The sequence below is a fragment of the Ipomoea triloba genome, chromosome 10, assembly GCF_003576645.1.
Source record: "Ipomoea triloba cultivar NCNSP0323 chromosome 10, ASM357664v1".
Taxonomy (NCBI): domain Eukaryota; kingdom Viridiplantae; phylum Streptophyta; class Magnoliopsida; order Solanales; family Convolvulaceae; genus Ipomoea; species Ipomoea triloba.
In genome coordinates, this window is record NC_044925.1 from 9,416,155 (window position 1) to 9,430,101 (window position 13,947).

The following is a 13,947-nucleotide window of genomic DNA, read 5'->3' on the forward strand; positions in this document are numbered from 1 at the left end:
ATCCCTATCTCAGAGATAAAACCGGGGGGCTGCTCGACATATACTTCTTCTTCCAAAAGCCCATTTAAGAAGGCACTTTTTACATCCATTTGATAGACTTTGAAGTCTTTCCATGCAGCATATGCCAGAAAAATCCTTATAGCTTCGAGTCTGGCAACAGGAGCGAAGGTTTCATCAAAATCTATCCCTTCTTCTTGACAGTATCCTTTAGCTACTAACCGAGCCTTGTTCCTAACAATGACTCCTTGCTCATTCATCTTATTTCTGAATACCCATTTAGTTCCAATGACGTTTTGATGTGTTGGTCGTGGAACCAGTTCCCATACATCATTTCTCTCAAATTGATGTAGTTCATCTTGCATGGCAATGACCCAGTCTGAGTCATTTAACGCTTCTTCAACGGTCTTGGGTTCGATTTGGGATATAAAGCATGCCATCATGCATTCCCGAATGGATGCACGAGTTCGTACATTATCATGTATATCACCAATGATTTGTTCTTGAGGATGATTTCTCAACCATTTTAGATCCGGTTGAAAGGTGGTAGGAGGTGCTCCTTCATTTATAGAGGGTTCGACTTGACTACTTTGAATTATCGGCTCGTCTCCATCATTTGGCAACACTTCGGTTTGTGGTGAAGTATTCGGCAAAAGGTTAGGAAAGAGTGGATAATCATCGTCTTCTGATTCTGATCCTTCGGATAGATCTTCAATTTCTCTATCTTTTGCCTCTTCATCAGCTTGTTTCTCAGAGATCACTACGCTCTCTTTTGATGGTTCGTCGAAGACTACGTGTATAGATTCTTCAATCACCATGGTTCGCTTGTTTAGTACTCGGAAGGCTTTACTCTTTTCGGAATATCCCATGAATATTCCTTCATCAGCACGTTCATCAAAAGCCTTTAGATGTAATTTCCCGTTGTTATGTATGAAGCATTTACTTCCAAATATGTGAAAGTATTTTACAACAGGTTTTCTCCCTTTCTAGAGTTCGTATGGTGTAACACCATGATCTTTATGAATAAGAGATCGGTTTTGAGTATAGCATGCTGTATTTATTGCTTCGGCCCAAAAACGTTTCGGTAGGCCTGAGAAAGCAATCATGGATCTTGCTGCTTCCTTGAGAGTTCTGTTGCGTCTCTCAGCTACACCGTTCTGTTGAGGAGTTCTTGCTGCTGAGAGTTGATGCAATGTGCCGTGTTGTCCACAGAAATCCTGGATGATTTTGTTTACGAACTCCGTTCCTTGATCAGACCGGATTTTGACGATACTTAGATCCTTTTCGGTTTGAAGTCTTCGGAGCAAGTCTGGAAGAATTTTCTCAGTTTCATTCTTCTTCCTTAGAAAGGATGTCCAAGTGTATATTGTATAGTCATCTACTACCACAAGAGTGTACTTTCTTCCGCTTAGACTAACTGGATCAACTGGTCCAAATAAGTCCATATGGAGTAGACTTAATGGCCTTGCGTTGGTGTTGAGAGATTTTGTTTTAAACGAGGACTTAATCTGCTTCCCTTTTTGACAAGCTTCACACACTTTGTCCTTGTCATAGATTACATTTGGTAAACCTTCAACTAGTTCCTTTCTTGCAAGCTTGTTGATGGCCTTGAAGTTTAGATGGTTGAGTTTATGATGCCATTCCCAGCTTAGATCTTTCTTGCTTTTGGCAATCAAGCAAGTATTCTGTCTTGCTGTTTTCCATGTGACAACATACATATTTTTCTTTCGTTTTGCTGTTAAGACAACTTCATGAGACAGCTCTGAGATAACTTGACATACATCCCGTGAGAATGTGACTTTGTATCCTTTGTCACAAAACTGACTTGTGCTCAGCAGATTGAACTTTAATCCTTCAACATAAGAAACTTCTTGGATGATTAACCCATTTTTCATGACATCTCCGGTGCCCATGGTTTGTCCACTTGAATTTCCACCGAAGACTACTTTAGGACCATTCTTCGCTTTATAATTGCTCAGTTCTGATTTATTTCCAGTCATATGTCTTGAGCAACCACTATCTACATACCAGATGGTCCTGTTTTCCTGCATTCAAAGATTAAGTGTTTTTAGGTACCCATACCTTCTTGGGTCCTTGTCGGTTGGCGGTGAGCTTGGGCATCCATGCGTACCTAGAACTCATAAGGTTCATCCTCGGTCCACGATACCCGTTAAACACGCGATAATCATAAGGAATAGCATAGTAGGCTTGAGATGACTTCGGTGAATAAACCTTCTGAAGAGGAGGTGTAGGTTTATTTGTGTTGACTCTAGTGTATGAGGTTTGTTTATGTCTATGATGGAGCAAAAATTTTGCTCTTGTCATCGGTTCATAGTCCATCATCCAGTCCTCATCACAAGGATATAGAGTTCCTTCTCCACCTCTATGCTTGCTTGGAAACTTTTTGAAATTCTTGACATTACTTGGGTAAGAGTTCGGTCTTCCCTGAGGCATACCCTTGCGTTGCCTCTATGAGTAATGTTGCCTCTTGTTGCCTTGGAATTTCCCTTTAGATTGGTTATTTCCGAGTAGTTGACCATTTGCGATTCGACCATGATGGTTTGGTACGCGAGGTCTATACCGAGGGGTCTGATGCCTTCTCGGGTTACTGTTTCGGAAATTTCCTCTCGTAGGTTCCACAATTTGTGTTTCAGTCGAATTGTTAGATTGACTCGTTGATTGTGGTTCTGTTCCATTTGTGGCGTTAGATTGACTCGTTGATTGTGGTTCTGTTCCATTTGTGGCGTTAGATTGACTCGTTGATTGTGGTTCTGTTCCATTTGTGGCGTTAATCACTGGCTCAAGATTTTCAGTTTGTCCTTGGACAAACTTAATCACTGGCTCAAGATTTTCAGTTTGTCCTTGGACAAACACAATCACTGGCTCAAGATTTTCAGTTTGTCCTTGGACAAACACAGAACTTAAACCTTCACTAGTAGAAGGGTCAGTTGGTCGTGTTAAGAGAACATGTTTGTAACCCCTCGTCTTTCCGATAAGTCTAAGGGTCGGAAAATATATCTTTAGGCTATGACATTCATAAGATGATCTCCCGATATGTCAAGGGAATTTTTATACGGAGGTATAGTTGTCATTAAGCTGCGATCGTTCGTGCCGGTCACGAACCGTAAAATTTTCGAGGACGAATTTTCAGCTCGGATTTCCTTAAAAATTGATGATTAGGCATGTTATGACTAAGTATGAACTTCCTGCTTAGTTAAGTTGAAATTGGATGAGCTATAAGGGTCGAAATTTATTTCTGATCGTACACCGCGAAATTTCCGCAGTGTACCGAACCTAGCCCATTTTGGAGCTTTTGACTGGAATAAATTTGTGGTTTCGAAAATTATTCTTTCTGGATTATTTTCCACCGAAACTTTATCTGTTTGGACCACAACTGATATGTTGTGGAGATATTTTATTATTTTATTATTTTTTTTCCTAAAGCTTATCCCATAAGTTGGGATTAAATATAAAAGGAATTTTTTTTCCCTTTTCTTCCCCAAATGCCAAAAAGAGAGAGAGAGAGGTGTGATCATCTTCCACCATTTTTTCTTCCAAAGTTCCATAGCCAAATCCTTCTAAACTTCCAATTTATTCGGTAAGTTTTCGATATTATTCGGTAGAAAGCTTTGTAATCCTTCCTAGGTTATGAATCTATGTTTAATTTCTTGATACATGATGTTATGGTGTTGATTTTGAACCTAGGTTTTAAGGTGAAAATTGGGGAAAGGATCCAAAATTGCTTCCTAAGGTGTTAGAAATCCTTTACAAGGTAAGGAATTCCCTTAAGTTGGAATTAGTCACTTGAATTTGGATAATTGATTTTGGTTGAAATATGGTGTTTTTGAGCTTTGGAATATTTTTTATACATGTTCATAGCTTGGATATGCATGTATATGTTATATTTATGTTCATATAGCTTATACTTGTGAATAGTGAAAGGAAATCAGGGTAGATTCTGGCAGTAACTTCCGAGATTTATTGGGAAAAATTGGTAAGGTATTTTGATCCTATTTTTTTTAGACATGTAGTTCTATAAGTGTAGAACCCGCATATAAAATTTCATAATGATCGGAGTAGTATAAGTATGGTTTTCGAATTTTTCTCCAAAACTGGTCCAGAGAGAGAAAAATTCCGGACAGCACACTGCCAAGGGCAAAGATGGAATTTTCTGTGTTTCGGACCAAAATGACCAAAACTTTTTATGGACATCAAGTACTATAAGTTGGGATTCTACCATAAAAATTTCAAGTGAAAAAGAGTTCGGGAACTATTTTTACCGGCTCAATCTTTCGGACTGCGCCAAGCTGAAATTTTCTGAATTATGCTTAGTATGATTATGGATGTGTTAGTGATAATTGTGAGGTTTAGTGAGTTAATGGTGATCAGGTGATGCTAAGGACATGGATTAATGATAGAGATTAAATGATAAATCTCATGATTTTTGGGTTATGGTTAGGCAATGACCTTACCTATTAGAATTTATATATATTTGGATGTACGATATCCTCAAGTTATGATCTAATGGTGTTGATCATAGTGGAAGTTGTTGAGGACGATAGTTAAGGATGTTGGTTGATTTTAAGTGTGAGATGGACATATGAAGTGTATCCAAAAATGTTTATGAAAACTTACGTTGAAAACGTATGCTATTTTGATATAAAGGTTGTCAAAACCTTATTGTTTGAGAAAATGATGTTTGAAAATCCTTCAGGGGCTAAAGAGGTAGCCGATATCAAATATTGGACTCATTTGTGAAATATGTCCAAAAGAAATGATTTAAGAAAGAAAAACTGAAGGAAGGAAAATGTTTTCAAACCCTTAGTTTCTGGAATAAGGTGGGGACCTACGGGAAGGCTTAAATGCCACGGCCCGGGGTTGGAATAAGGGGGACCTACGGGAGGGCTGGAGTGCCATGGCCTAGGTTGGGATAAGGAGACCTACGGGAAGGCTGGAAATGCCATGGCCCGAGGTTTGTATGATCAATTCATACTACAGAGCGAAGTCTATTCGCTGAGAAGAGATGGAGTTATGAAAAAAAAGAAAGCCTCGTGCTTACTCAGGGGAAACTAAGTGAATTTTTGACTATGAAAATTATTGTTACTCTGGGCTGCGGTTCAGATTATTATGAGCATTAGAGCTGCGGTTCTATTTGCAAATGATGAAATTCTTGGAAATGAAAGTTTTGCAAACTTGTCTGAAAGGACATGAAAATGATTTTTTTTAAACTTCTAAACTAAAAATGTTTTCAAACCTTTGTCTACTTTTAAGTGACAAATGGATTTTCTTACTTAGCCGTCGTGCTAACTACACTTCATTGTGTCCTTTATTAGATGCAGATTAGTGTGGACTCTAGTAGCCCGATGAGCTCCAAACAAGATGGGAGTGGATGTCGATGTTGTAAGTTTAGCCTTAACGTTTGGGTATAGGAGAGATACCTGAGCGTGGCGGTAACACCGAGTTTTCTGCTGGTTAGACGCTTCCGCAATGTATTGTAATATTAGGATTTTGTAATAAATCCCAGATGTGAAAATTGGGGTGTTACAATGTTGATAGGAGCTGGAGTTATAACCAAGTCCGGTTCGACTCCCTGATGGTCTTTGATCATCTACCATTCGACCCATTAGTCTGGATGAATTTGTAAATGTCGCAAGTACCGCACGTAAGTTTTGCTCTCTATCATCCTTTGCTTTACACTCTTCCTCAAGAAGATGAACTTGCTTCTCAAGCTGGCTTATAGACTCAAGCATCTCAGCATTTTTAGACCTTAAGTCTTCGAGATCTTGTCTTTCTGCCAATAGCTTAACATTCTCTTCTTTGAGTTTTAAGTGTGAATCCTCAATACCATCAAAACTCTTCATCATTCTTTCGAATGCTTCCCTAGGGTTTTCATGATATGTGGATTCGGAGCTATAATTAGAAGAGTGGTTTTGTGAAGTTACCTCTTCTTCATCTGCCATAAGACACATTTCTTCATCCGAGTCCTCTTGACTGAAAAGACACAGTAGTCCCTTCTCATCTTCCGAACTCTCGCTTTTTGAACTTGAGCTGGAAGTACACGACTCCTCGTTCTTTTCTCCTGACTTCTCTTCTACTGACAGAGCCTTCCTTCGTCTATCGTTCTTCTGGTTTCTACTTGGCTCTTCATCAGCATCATTTGATGCACTCTTCGGGTGGTGATATTTTCCCGAATTCTTCTTGTAGTTGTGCTCATCCTGATGTTTCTTGACGATGGGATATGGACATTCGGCTTTGAAGTGTCCAGGTTTTCGGCAGTTGTAACACAACATTTGCGATTCATCCTTCTCATGAGTTCTGGATCCGCTAGTCTTGTCATTGCCTTGATACTTCGTTCTTCTCATCTTGTCCGAGTTGTCATATGATTGATTCTTTCGCATGAATCTTTTGAACCTTCTTACAAACAGAGCCATATGATCATCAGTGAAAAAATCAGATGAGGGATTAGTATTGGACCTTAGTATTGATGATGAAGGTTGATGATTTGCTACCAGAGCTATATTTCTTGTTTCAGGTTCATCATCATTCTGTGCTTCCTTTTCGAACTCGTAGGCCTTCAGATCACTGAAGATATGTGTTGTACTCGTTGTTTTGAGGTCTCTATGATCCCGCATGGCTACTACTTTCATTTCCTAGCTTTTGGGCAGTCCTCGGAGAATTTTCAAGCTTATCTCCTTTTGTGTCAGCTTTGTTGGTCCCAAGGAGATGGGGTACAAGTCTAGAGGGGGGGGGGTGAATAGACTTGTATAAGATTTTGCAAATCTTTTTCGACTTCTCGTGTGTATTGGACTTAGGATGTTTAGGTCCGATACCTCACAAGATGAAGACAAAGTTTTATGCGCAGCGGAAAAGTTATCCCCTTTTAGTTAGCACGAGTTTGAGTTAGTTCGAGAGGTGTCGNCTTCTAGATGTGTAGCAGTTTAAGCTTTGTAACTCTCTCAAACACTAATATGTGTTCTCTCGCTATTTTGAATATCAGGATGATATTCCGGATTGAGCACTAACACTTGAATGTTTGAATTAGACACCTCTTAAGATTTTCAGAATGAACTCACTTCCTCTGACGAAACTTCCCCCTTTTTTTAACTTGTGTCTTCACGTCCTTTTTATATGAGAGTTAAGGAATAATTCCGTTGGAGGGAAAATTATTCCGTTTGAAATTTGTCTCCCATGCTGTGTGTGGGACTTGCATCTTTTCAGCGTTTTTCATGGAGTGGTGGTCTTGTAACTTGAACCTTTTGTTTGGTAGTGGATATTCCATAATCCACTTTCTTGAGTCCATGCTCCACTTGCTACTTTTGGTAAAAGTTACTCTTTTTAAATTCTCATTGATCCTCGTTCTAGGGAATAAGACCAACTTTGGATTAGTGCACCTTCTATCCGTTTGTTGTGGAATTCTGATGTGGCATCCACTTCTGGCACCTCCTTAATATTTTATCTCCATGATATTCTTCTTCTCCAAACTTTATTCATGCTTCCTGACCGTCATTCAGCCTTTTGGAGAAATGTCAGTTTATCGAGACCAAGATTGATGTCTCGATTGTTTGATGTCTTGATCCCCATGTATCGAGAGATCTATCTATAAGATTACAACATGAGACTTTCTAAGATGTTCACACAAGTTTACCTTAAGCTTAAATATTTTCCGAGTTGAGCTCAAGTTACCCGGTTGTATTTTCGCTCTTAGTTTACTTGTCGAACTTATATTGATTCCTATCTTTCGAGACTTAGGGGATTCTAAAATACATTTTGGTATCATCAAAATCTAATACATTATGTTCCTAACAATTTCCCCCTTTTTGATGATGCCAACACTTATACTTACTTGTATGCCTGATTAGCAAGAAAAGATCATGGATTTTATTTTCAGCGCATACGGTAAGTTTCACAAGCGAGCTAATCTGCTAAAACATGAAGTAAGAACTCACGCAACACCCCCAGCAAAAGATATATACATTAATATAAGGGAATGTTTTACATGAAATAGCAGAAAAAAAAGAAGATAACGAACAACATGAATTTCGAATGCATGTAGACATCGAGAGCTTACTGCTTGTCTGCTTTCCTCTTCTCGTTTATGGCTGCTCGTGTCTTGATGGGGTCCTTGGAGTTCACCTGCTCTAGATATTTATCTGATACGTCCAGGTGAAGGTAATTGATAAAAGCTTCACCTATGAAGCTGCCTTCAATCACCCCATCTCTCCACCATTCAATACATTCAAGAGGATTAAGGCCGCTATGATGAGATAAGTCAGTTTTGGCAAGAAGACTTACTATGATTCCATTGAGGTACTCAGTTGAGTCATCTTTGAACCCTGACTTAAAGTTTTTCATAAATTGCTCATCTCTCTTCTCTTTGGCTGTTTGTTGTTCTTGTCTTTTTCTTCTCCTTTCTCTGTCTTCTGTTTGTTGTTCTTGTCTTTTTCTTCTCCTTTCTCTGTCTTCTTTTTGTTGTTCTTGTCTTTTTCTTCTCCTTTCTCTGTCTTCTTGTCTCCGTTCTTGTCTTTTTCTTCTCCTTTCTCTGTCTTCTTGTCTCCTTCTTTCCATTTCCAGTGTATGCTGGACCCTTAAGATTTCTGCTCTTTTCGCTTCTTCCAGTTGTTTGCTCAATGACTTTAGAACTTTTGGAGGAGGTCCAGCTGGTTCACTTGCTGCCCTTTGAACTTTTGGAGGAGGTCCAGCTGGTTCACTTGCTGCCCTTTTCTCTTTTGGAGGAGGTCCAGCTGGTTCACTTGCTGCCCTTTTCTTGCTAGGAGGAGGTCCAGCTGGTTCACTTGCTGCCCTTTTCTTGCTAGTTGTTGATGTCCTTCCCTGAGTATTATTTTCCCCCTTGGTGGCATCATCGGCTCAGGAAAGGAGGGTGGACATGCCTTCGAAGAGTGCTTGAAGTTGGGCAGGCACTTGGTTCGACAGATCATTGAGTAGTGCTTTCATCACGTCCTGTCGAAGTTCACTGGAATATTGGAAGGTTCGAAGCTCTGCTCGTATCTCAGCTAATTCAGCTCTCGCACCTGCAGCCTCTGCTCGAGCTACAGCAGCTTCATCTGCAGCTTTCCGTGCTGCATCCTCAGCCCATACTGCCTGTTCGAGAAGTTCGTCATGGCTGGCTTGAGATTCACTTGTGCCAGCCGCAGGCATTGCAGCGTTGCGAACAATGGTCAGTATGCGCTCGATCTGAGCCATCTTCTGAGAGTGATCGGCCATGAATTGACGCACCTCGCCAATGAAAGCTTGTTCGGCCTTTTGATCATAATCAGAAGTTGAAGGAGAAGAAGTACCTTTAGTCGGAGGGGACTTGGGTACTTCCAGATTTCCACCCATGACTTGCATTTGCGAGTCCACCTCTCGATTGAGTTTCTGAGGGCCAGCAGGGACATAGGGATTAGAGCTCGAAGGTAGCTCCATATCAGGTGCTTCCCGGTTTCCAGAGCTCGAAGGTAGCTCCATATCAGGTGCTTCCCGGTTTCCACCTGAGGAAGGTAGCTCCATATCAGGTGCTTCCCGGTTTCCACCTGAGGGATGGAGCTCCATATCAGGTGCTTCCCGGTTTCCACCTGAGGGATGGATCACTTCTTCAGGTGCTTCCCGGTTTCCACCTGAGGGATGGATCACTTCTTGCTCTTCTTCCCGGTTTCCACCTGAGGGATGGATCACTTCTTGCTCTTCACCTTTCGAACCTGGAGCCTTAGCTTCAGCAACTGTTGGGATTGGATCAGCCAGTGAGGGATTTTCGGTATTGGACGCTTCCCGGTTTCCATCCAATGAAGGTTCCCCCTCAGCGTCACCTCTCGAACCAGTGCTGGGAACTTGGTCATCTGCTAGTGAGGTTTGAGATGAAGTTTCGACAGGTGCTTCCTTGTTTCCACCTTTGATGGTTGCATCGTCCTCTTCAGTACTTCTCGAACCAGCAGGACTTTGGACATTCTGCTCTCGTTGCTCATCAGATCGCACCTCAGCTTGCTCAGGTGAGTCAGGAATTACTATTGTTTCAGGAGCAGCTGGTGCACTCCACCTTTCTATTTCGACCATCCTAGCTGCAAAGATTGATGCTGTGTCATCTGGTAGTAGGAATGGTGAAGGCAGTTCCATAGTGATGGGAAAGCCTGGGAGTTGGAGCAACGGAATATCACCCTCTCGAACTATCTGTGCTTCATCGGTGTCATTCGAGGGTGTGGACTCAGGTGGTGGCAACATAAGAACAGTGTTAGGGGCCAGCTCAAGTGCTTCCGAGGTCTCGGATTCACCTCTCGAAGCTGCTACCTGTTCGTCCAGAGCAGAGAAATTTACTTGGGACAAGGGGATTGCGGCTGTTGGTATTGGGTTCTCAGAATCATCTCGAGCAATCCCAGATGTCTCTCCTGGACCTCTCGTATCCTCTACTCGATGTCCCAAGGATAATGCAGTGGCGAGCCTGATATCTTCTTGAAATTGAGCTTCTAATTCAGGATCCTCTACAGGCTCGGCTTCAGCTTCTTGCGCATCAACAGCTATGCCCTTTCCTTTGTTAGATCGACCAAGATTTCTCCTGGTCACGTGCATCTCATGGGCAAGATTCAGAAGTTCATTGGCTGGGATTGCAGTGAGGTTTAACCAATTTAAAGCAAAGTCTTCCTCAGCCACCATATTTGCTGCTCTCGAAACCAGTTGATCAATCGGACCTGTTCTCCAGTTGATCCATTGAAGCACTCTGGAGAAGTCATCTAAACTAGACATATTTTCAGTACTTTGATCCAACTGAGAAGTGATTTCAGCATTCAGCTCATCAGAATTAGCAGACAGGATTTCTGTTGCCGATGCAGCTTCCACTGTTATCTCTCGAGAGACAGTCTTGACGGAACCCTAGACCGGTTCTATCACTAGTAGGTCTGTGATCATTTACCATTTTCTCCATAGCTTTGGAGGAATTAGTGTATGATGCTATGACCTTTCTAAGATTAAGCTCTCTGGTCTCTCGAGTTTTGCACTCTTCAGCCAGTAGGATTACTTTGGCTTCTAACTCACTTACTTTGAGAGTTAGCTCCGAATTCTCTTTCGAGAGCATATCTCNGTGCTTCCCGGTTTCCACCTGAGGGATGGATCACTTCTTGCTCTTCACCTTTCGAACCTGGAGCCTTAGCTTCAGCAACTGTTGGGATTGGATCAGCCAGTGAGGGATTTTCGGTATTGGACGCTTCCCGGTTTCCATCCAATGAAGGTTCCCCCTCAGCGTCACCTCTCGAACCAGTGCTGGGAACTTGGTCATCTGCTAGTGAGGTTTGAGATGAAGTTTCGACAGGTGCTTCCTTGTTTCCACCTTTGATGGTTGCATCGTCCTCTTCAGTACTTCTCGAACCAGCAGGACTTTGGACATTCTGCTCTCGTTGCTCATCAGATCGCACCTCAGCTTGCTCAGGTGAGTCAGGAATTACTATTGTTTCAGGAGCAGCTGGTGCACTCCACCTTTCTATTTCGACCATCCTAGCTGCAAAGATTGATGCTGTGTCATCTGGTAGTAGGAATGGTGAAGGCAGTTCCATAGTGATGGGAAAGCCTGGGAGTTGGAGCAACGGAATATCACCCTCTCGAACTATCTGTGCTTCATCGGTGTCATTCGAGGGTGTGGACTCAGGTGGTGGCAACATAAGAACAGTGTTAGGGGCCAGCTCAAGTGCTTCCGAGGTCTCGGATTCACCTCTCGAAGCTGCTACCTGTTCGTCCAGAGCAGAGAAATTTACTTGGGACAAGGGGATTGCGGCTGTTGGTATTGGGTTCTCAGAATCATCTCGAGCAATCCCAGATGTCTCTCCTGGACCTCTCGTATCCTCTACTCGATGTCCCAAGGATAATGCAGTGGCGAGCCTGATATCTTCTTGAAATTGAGCTTCTAATTCAGGATCCTCTACAGGCTCGGCTTCAGCTTCTTGCGCATCAACAGCTATGCCCTTTCCTTTGTTAGATCGACCAAGATTTCTCCTGGTCACGTGCATCTCATGGGCAAGATTCAGAAGTTCATTGGCTGGGATTGCAGTGAGGTTTAACCAATTTAAAGCAAAGTCTTCCTCAGCCACCATATTTGCTGCTCTCGAAACCAGTTGATCAATCGGACCTGTTCTCCAGTTGATCCATTGAAGCACTCTGGAGAAGTCATCTAAACTAGACATATTTTCAGTACTTTGATCCAACTGAGAAGTGATTTCAGCATTCAGCTCATCAGAATTAGCAGACAGGATTTCTGTTGCCGATGCAGCTTCCACTGTTATCTCTCGAGAGACAGTCTTGACGGAACCCTAGACCGGTTCTATCACTAGTAGGTCTGTGATCATTTACCATTTTCTCCATAGCTTTGGAGGAATTAGTGTATGATGCTATGACCTTTCTAAGATTAAGCTCTCTGGTCTCTCGAGTTTTGCACTCTTCAGCCAGTAGGATTACTTTGGCTTCTAACTCACTTACTTTGAGAGTTAGCTCCGAATTCTCTTTCGAGAGCATATCTCTTTCAGCAGTTAGTTTGCTGTTTTCTTCCCGGATTTTGGCATGAGTGCTGTTAGCGATAGCGAGATCCCTTTTAAGTGTTTCAAGCATTTCAAAGGGATCTTCATCGCTTCCGAACGAAGAACAACGAGAGGTAGAGGTAGAGCAGCGAGATGTGGAAGTAGAGGTTACCTCATTGTCAATGGCCATTAGACATTGATCCTCTTCTTCCTCGGTGTATAAGCAGATGAGTCCCCTTTCATCTTCTGAGCTGCTGCTGCCTTCACTGGAGCTCGATGTCTCGGACTCCTCGATTGTTCTCTCGAGTTCCTCAGCAACAAGCGCCTTTCTGCACAGATGTTTCCTTGAATCTCCCTTGAAGCCACTTTGTGCTGGCTTCTCTTTGGATTCCTCCTTTCTCCTGGAGTCCCTGCCTTCTTGGCCTTGATACTTACTTACCATAGGGTAAGGGCACTCGGCTTTGAAGTGTCCTAGTCTCCTGCAGTTGTAGCAAAGACCCTGATTTTCCTCCTCTANTATTTCCTGAACTTTCTCACAAAGAGAGCAAACTGTTCGTCAGACATAACATTCATAGGATTAGAGTCTGACCTTGAAGATGTGGATGGTTGCTCAGCAACAAGTGCTACGTTTCGTCGATCCACAATGTCCTCATCTCTTGGGAACATCTCGAACTCGAAGGCTTTGAGATCCCGGAAGAGTTTGTCTGTTGTGGTTTCCTTCAGATCTCGGTGATCTCTCATCGTGATCACCTTTACTTCCCACTCCTTAGTGAGGCCACGTAAGACCTTCAGGTTCAGCTCCTTTTGTGGGATCTCCTTTTCAAGGTCACTGATCTCGGTTGTGAGCTTCATGAACCGAGACTCCATGCTGTCGATGCTCTCTCCTGGCTTCATCTTGAAGTCTTCGAACTTCTTCATGGCCACGGTGAGCTTGTTTTCCTTTTCCTGTTCGTCACCTTCACCAATTAACATCAAAGTATCTCATACCTCTTTTGCCGTTTTGCACTTTCTCACTTTTGGGAAGATGGTTTCGTCTATAGCTTTGAAGAGAATGTCCTTGGCAATATTGTCCAGGTTGTTTCTCTTCCTATCATCACTTGTCCATTCTTCCCTAGGTTTTGGGATGTACTTTTGTGTGTCTTGGGTTTGAGCTGCAGCAGTATTGACCATTAAGATTTTGACTGGTCCAGAAGTTATAACCTCGGCCATCTCATCATGGAGGGCTGATAGGTACGCAAGCATGCGTGTTTTCCAGTCATCGAACCTGCTAAGATAAAAAAGAAGATGTCTCGACAACATGCTATCCATTTTAAAAAATATCTCGTGCTTTGAAAACTTTTTCAAAGATTTATCAAAGAAAGGATCTCTAGGCAATATAAACAAAGGTTTATATCGATCAGAGAACTTGCTCTGATACCAATTGTTGGTCCCAAGGGGATGGGGTACAAGTCTAGAGGGGGGG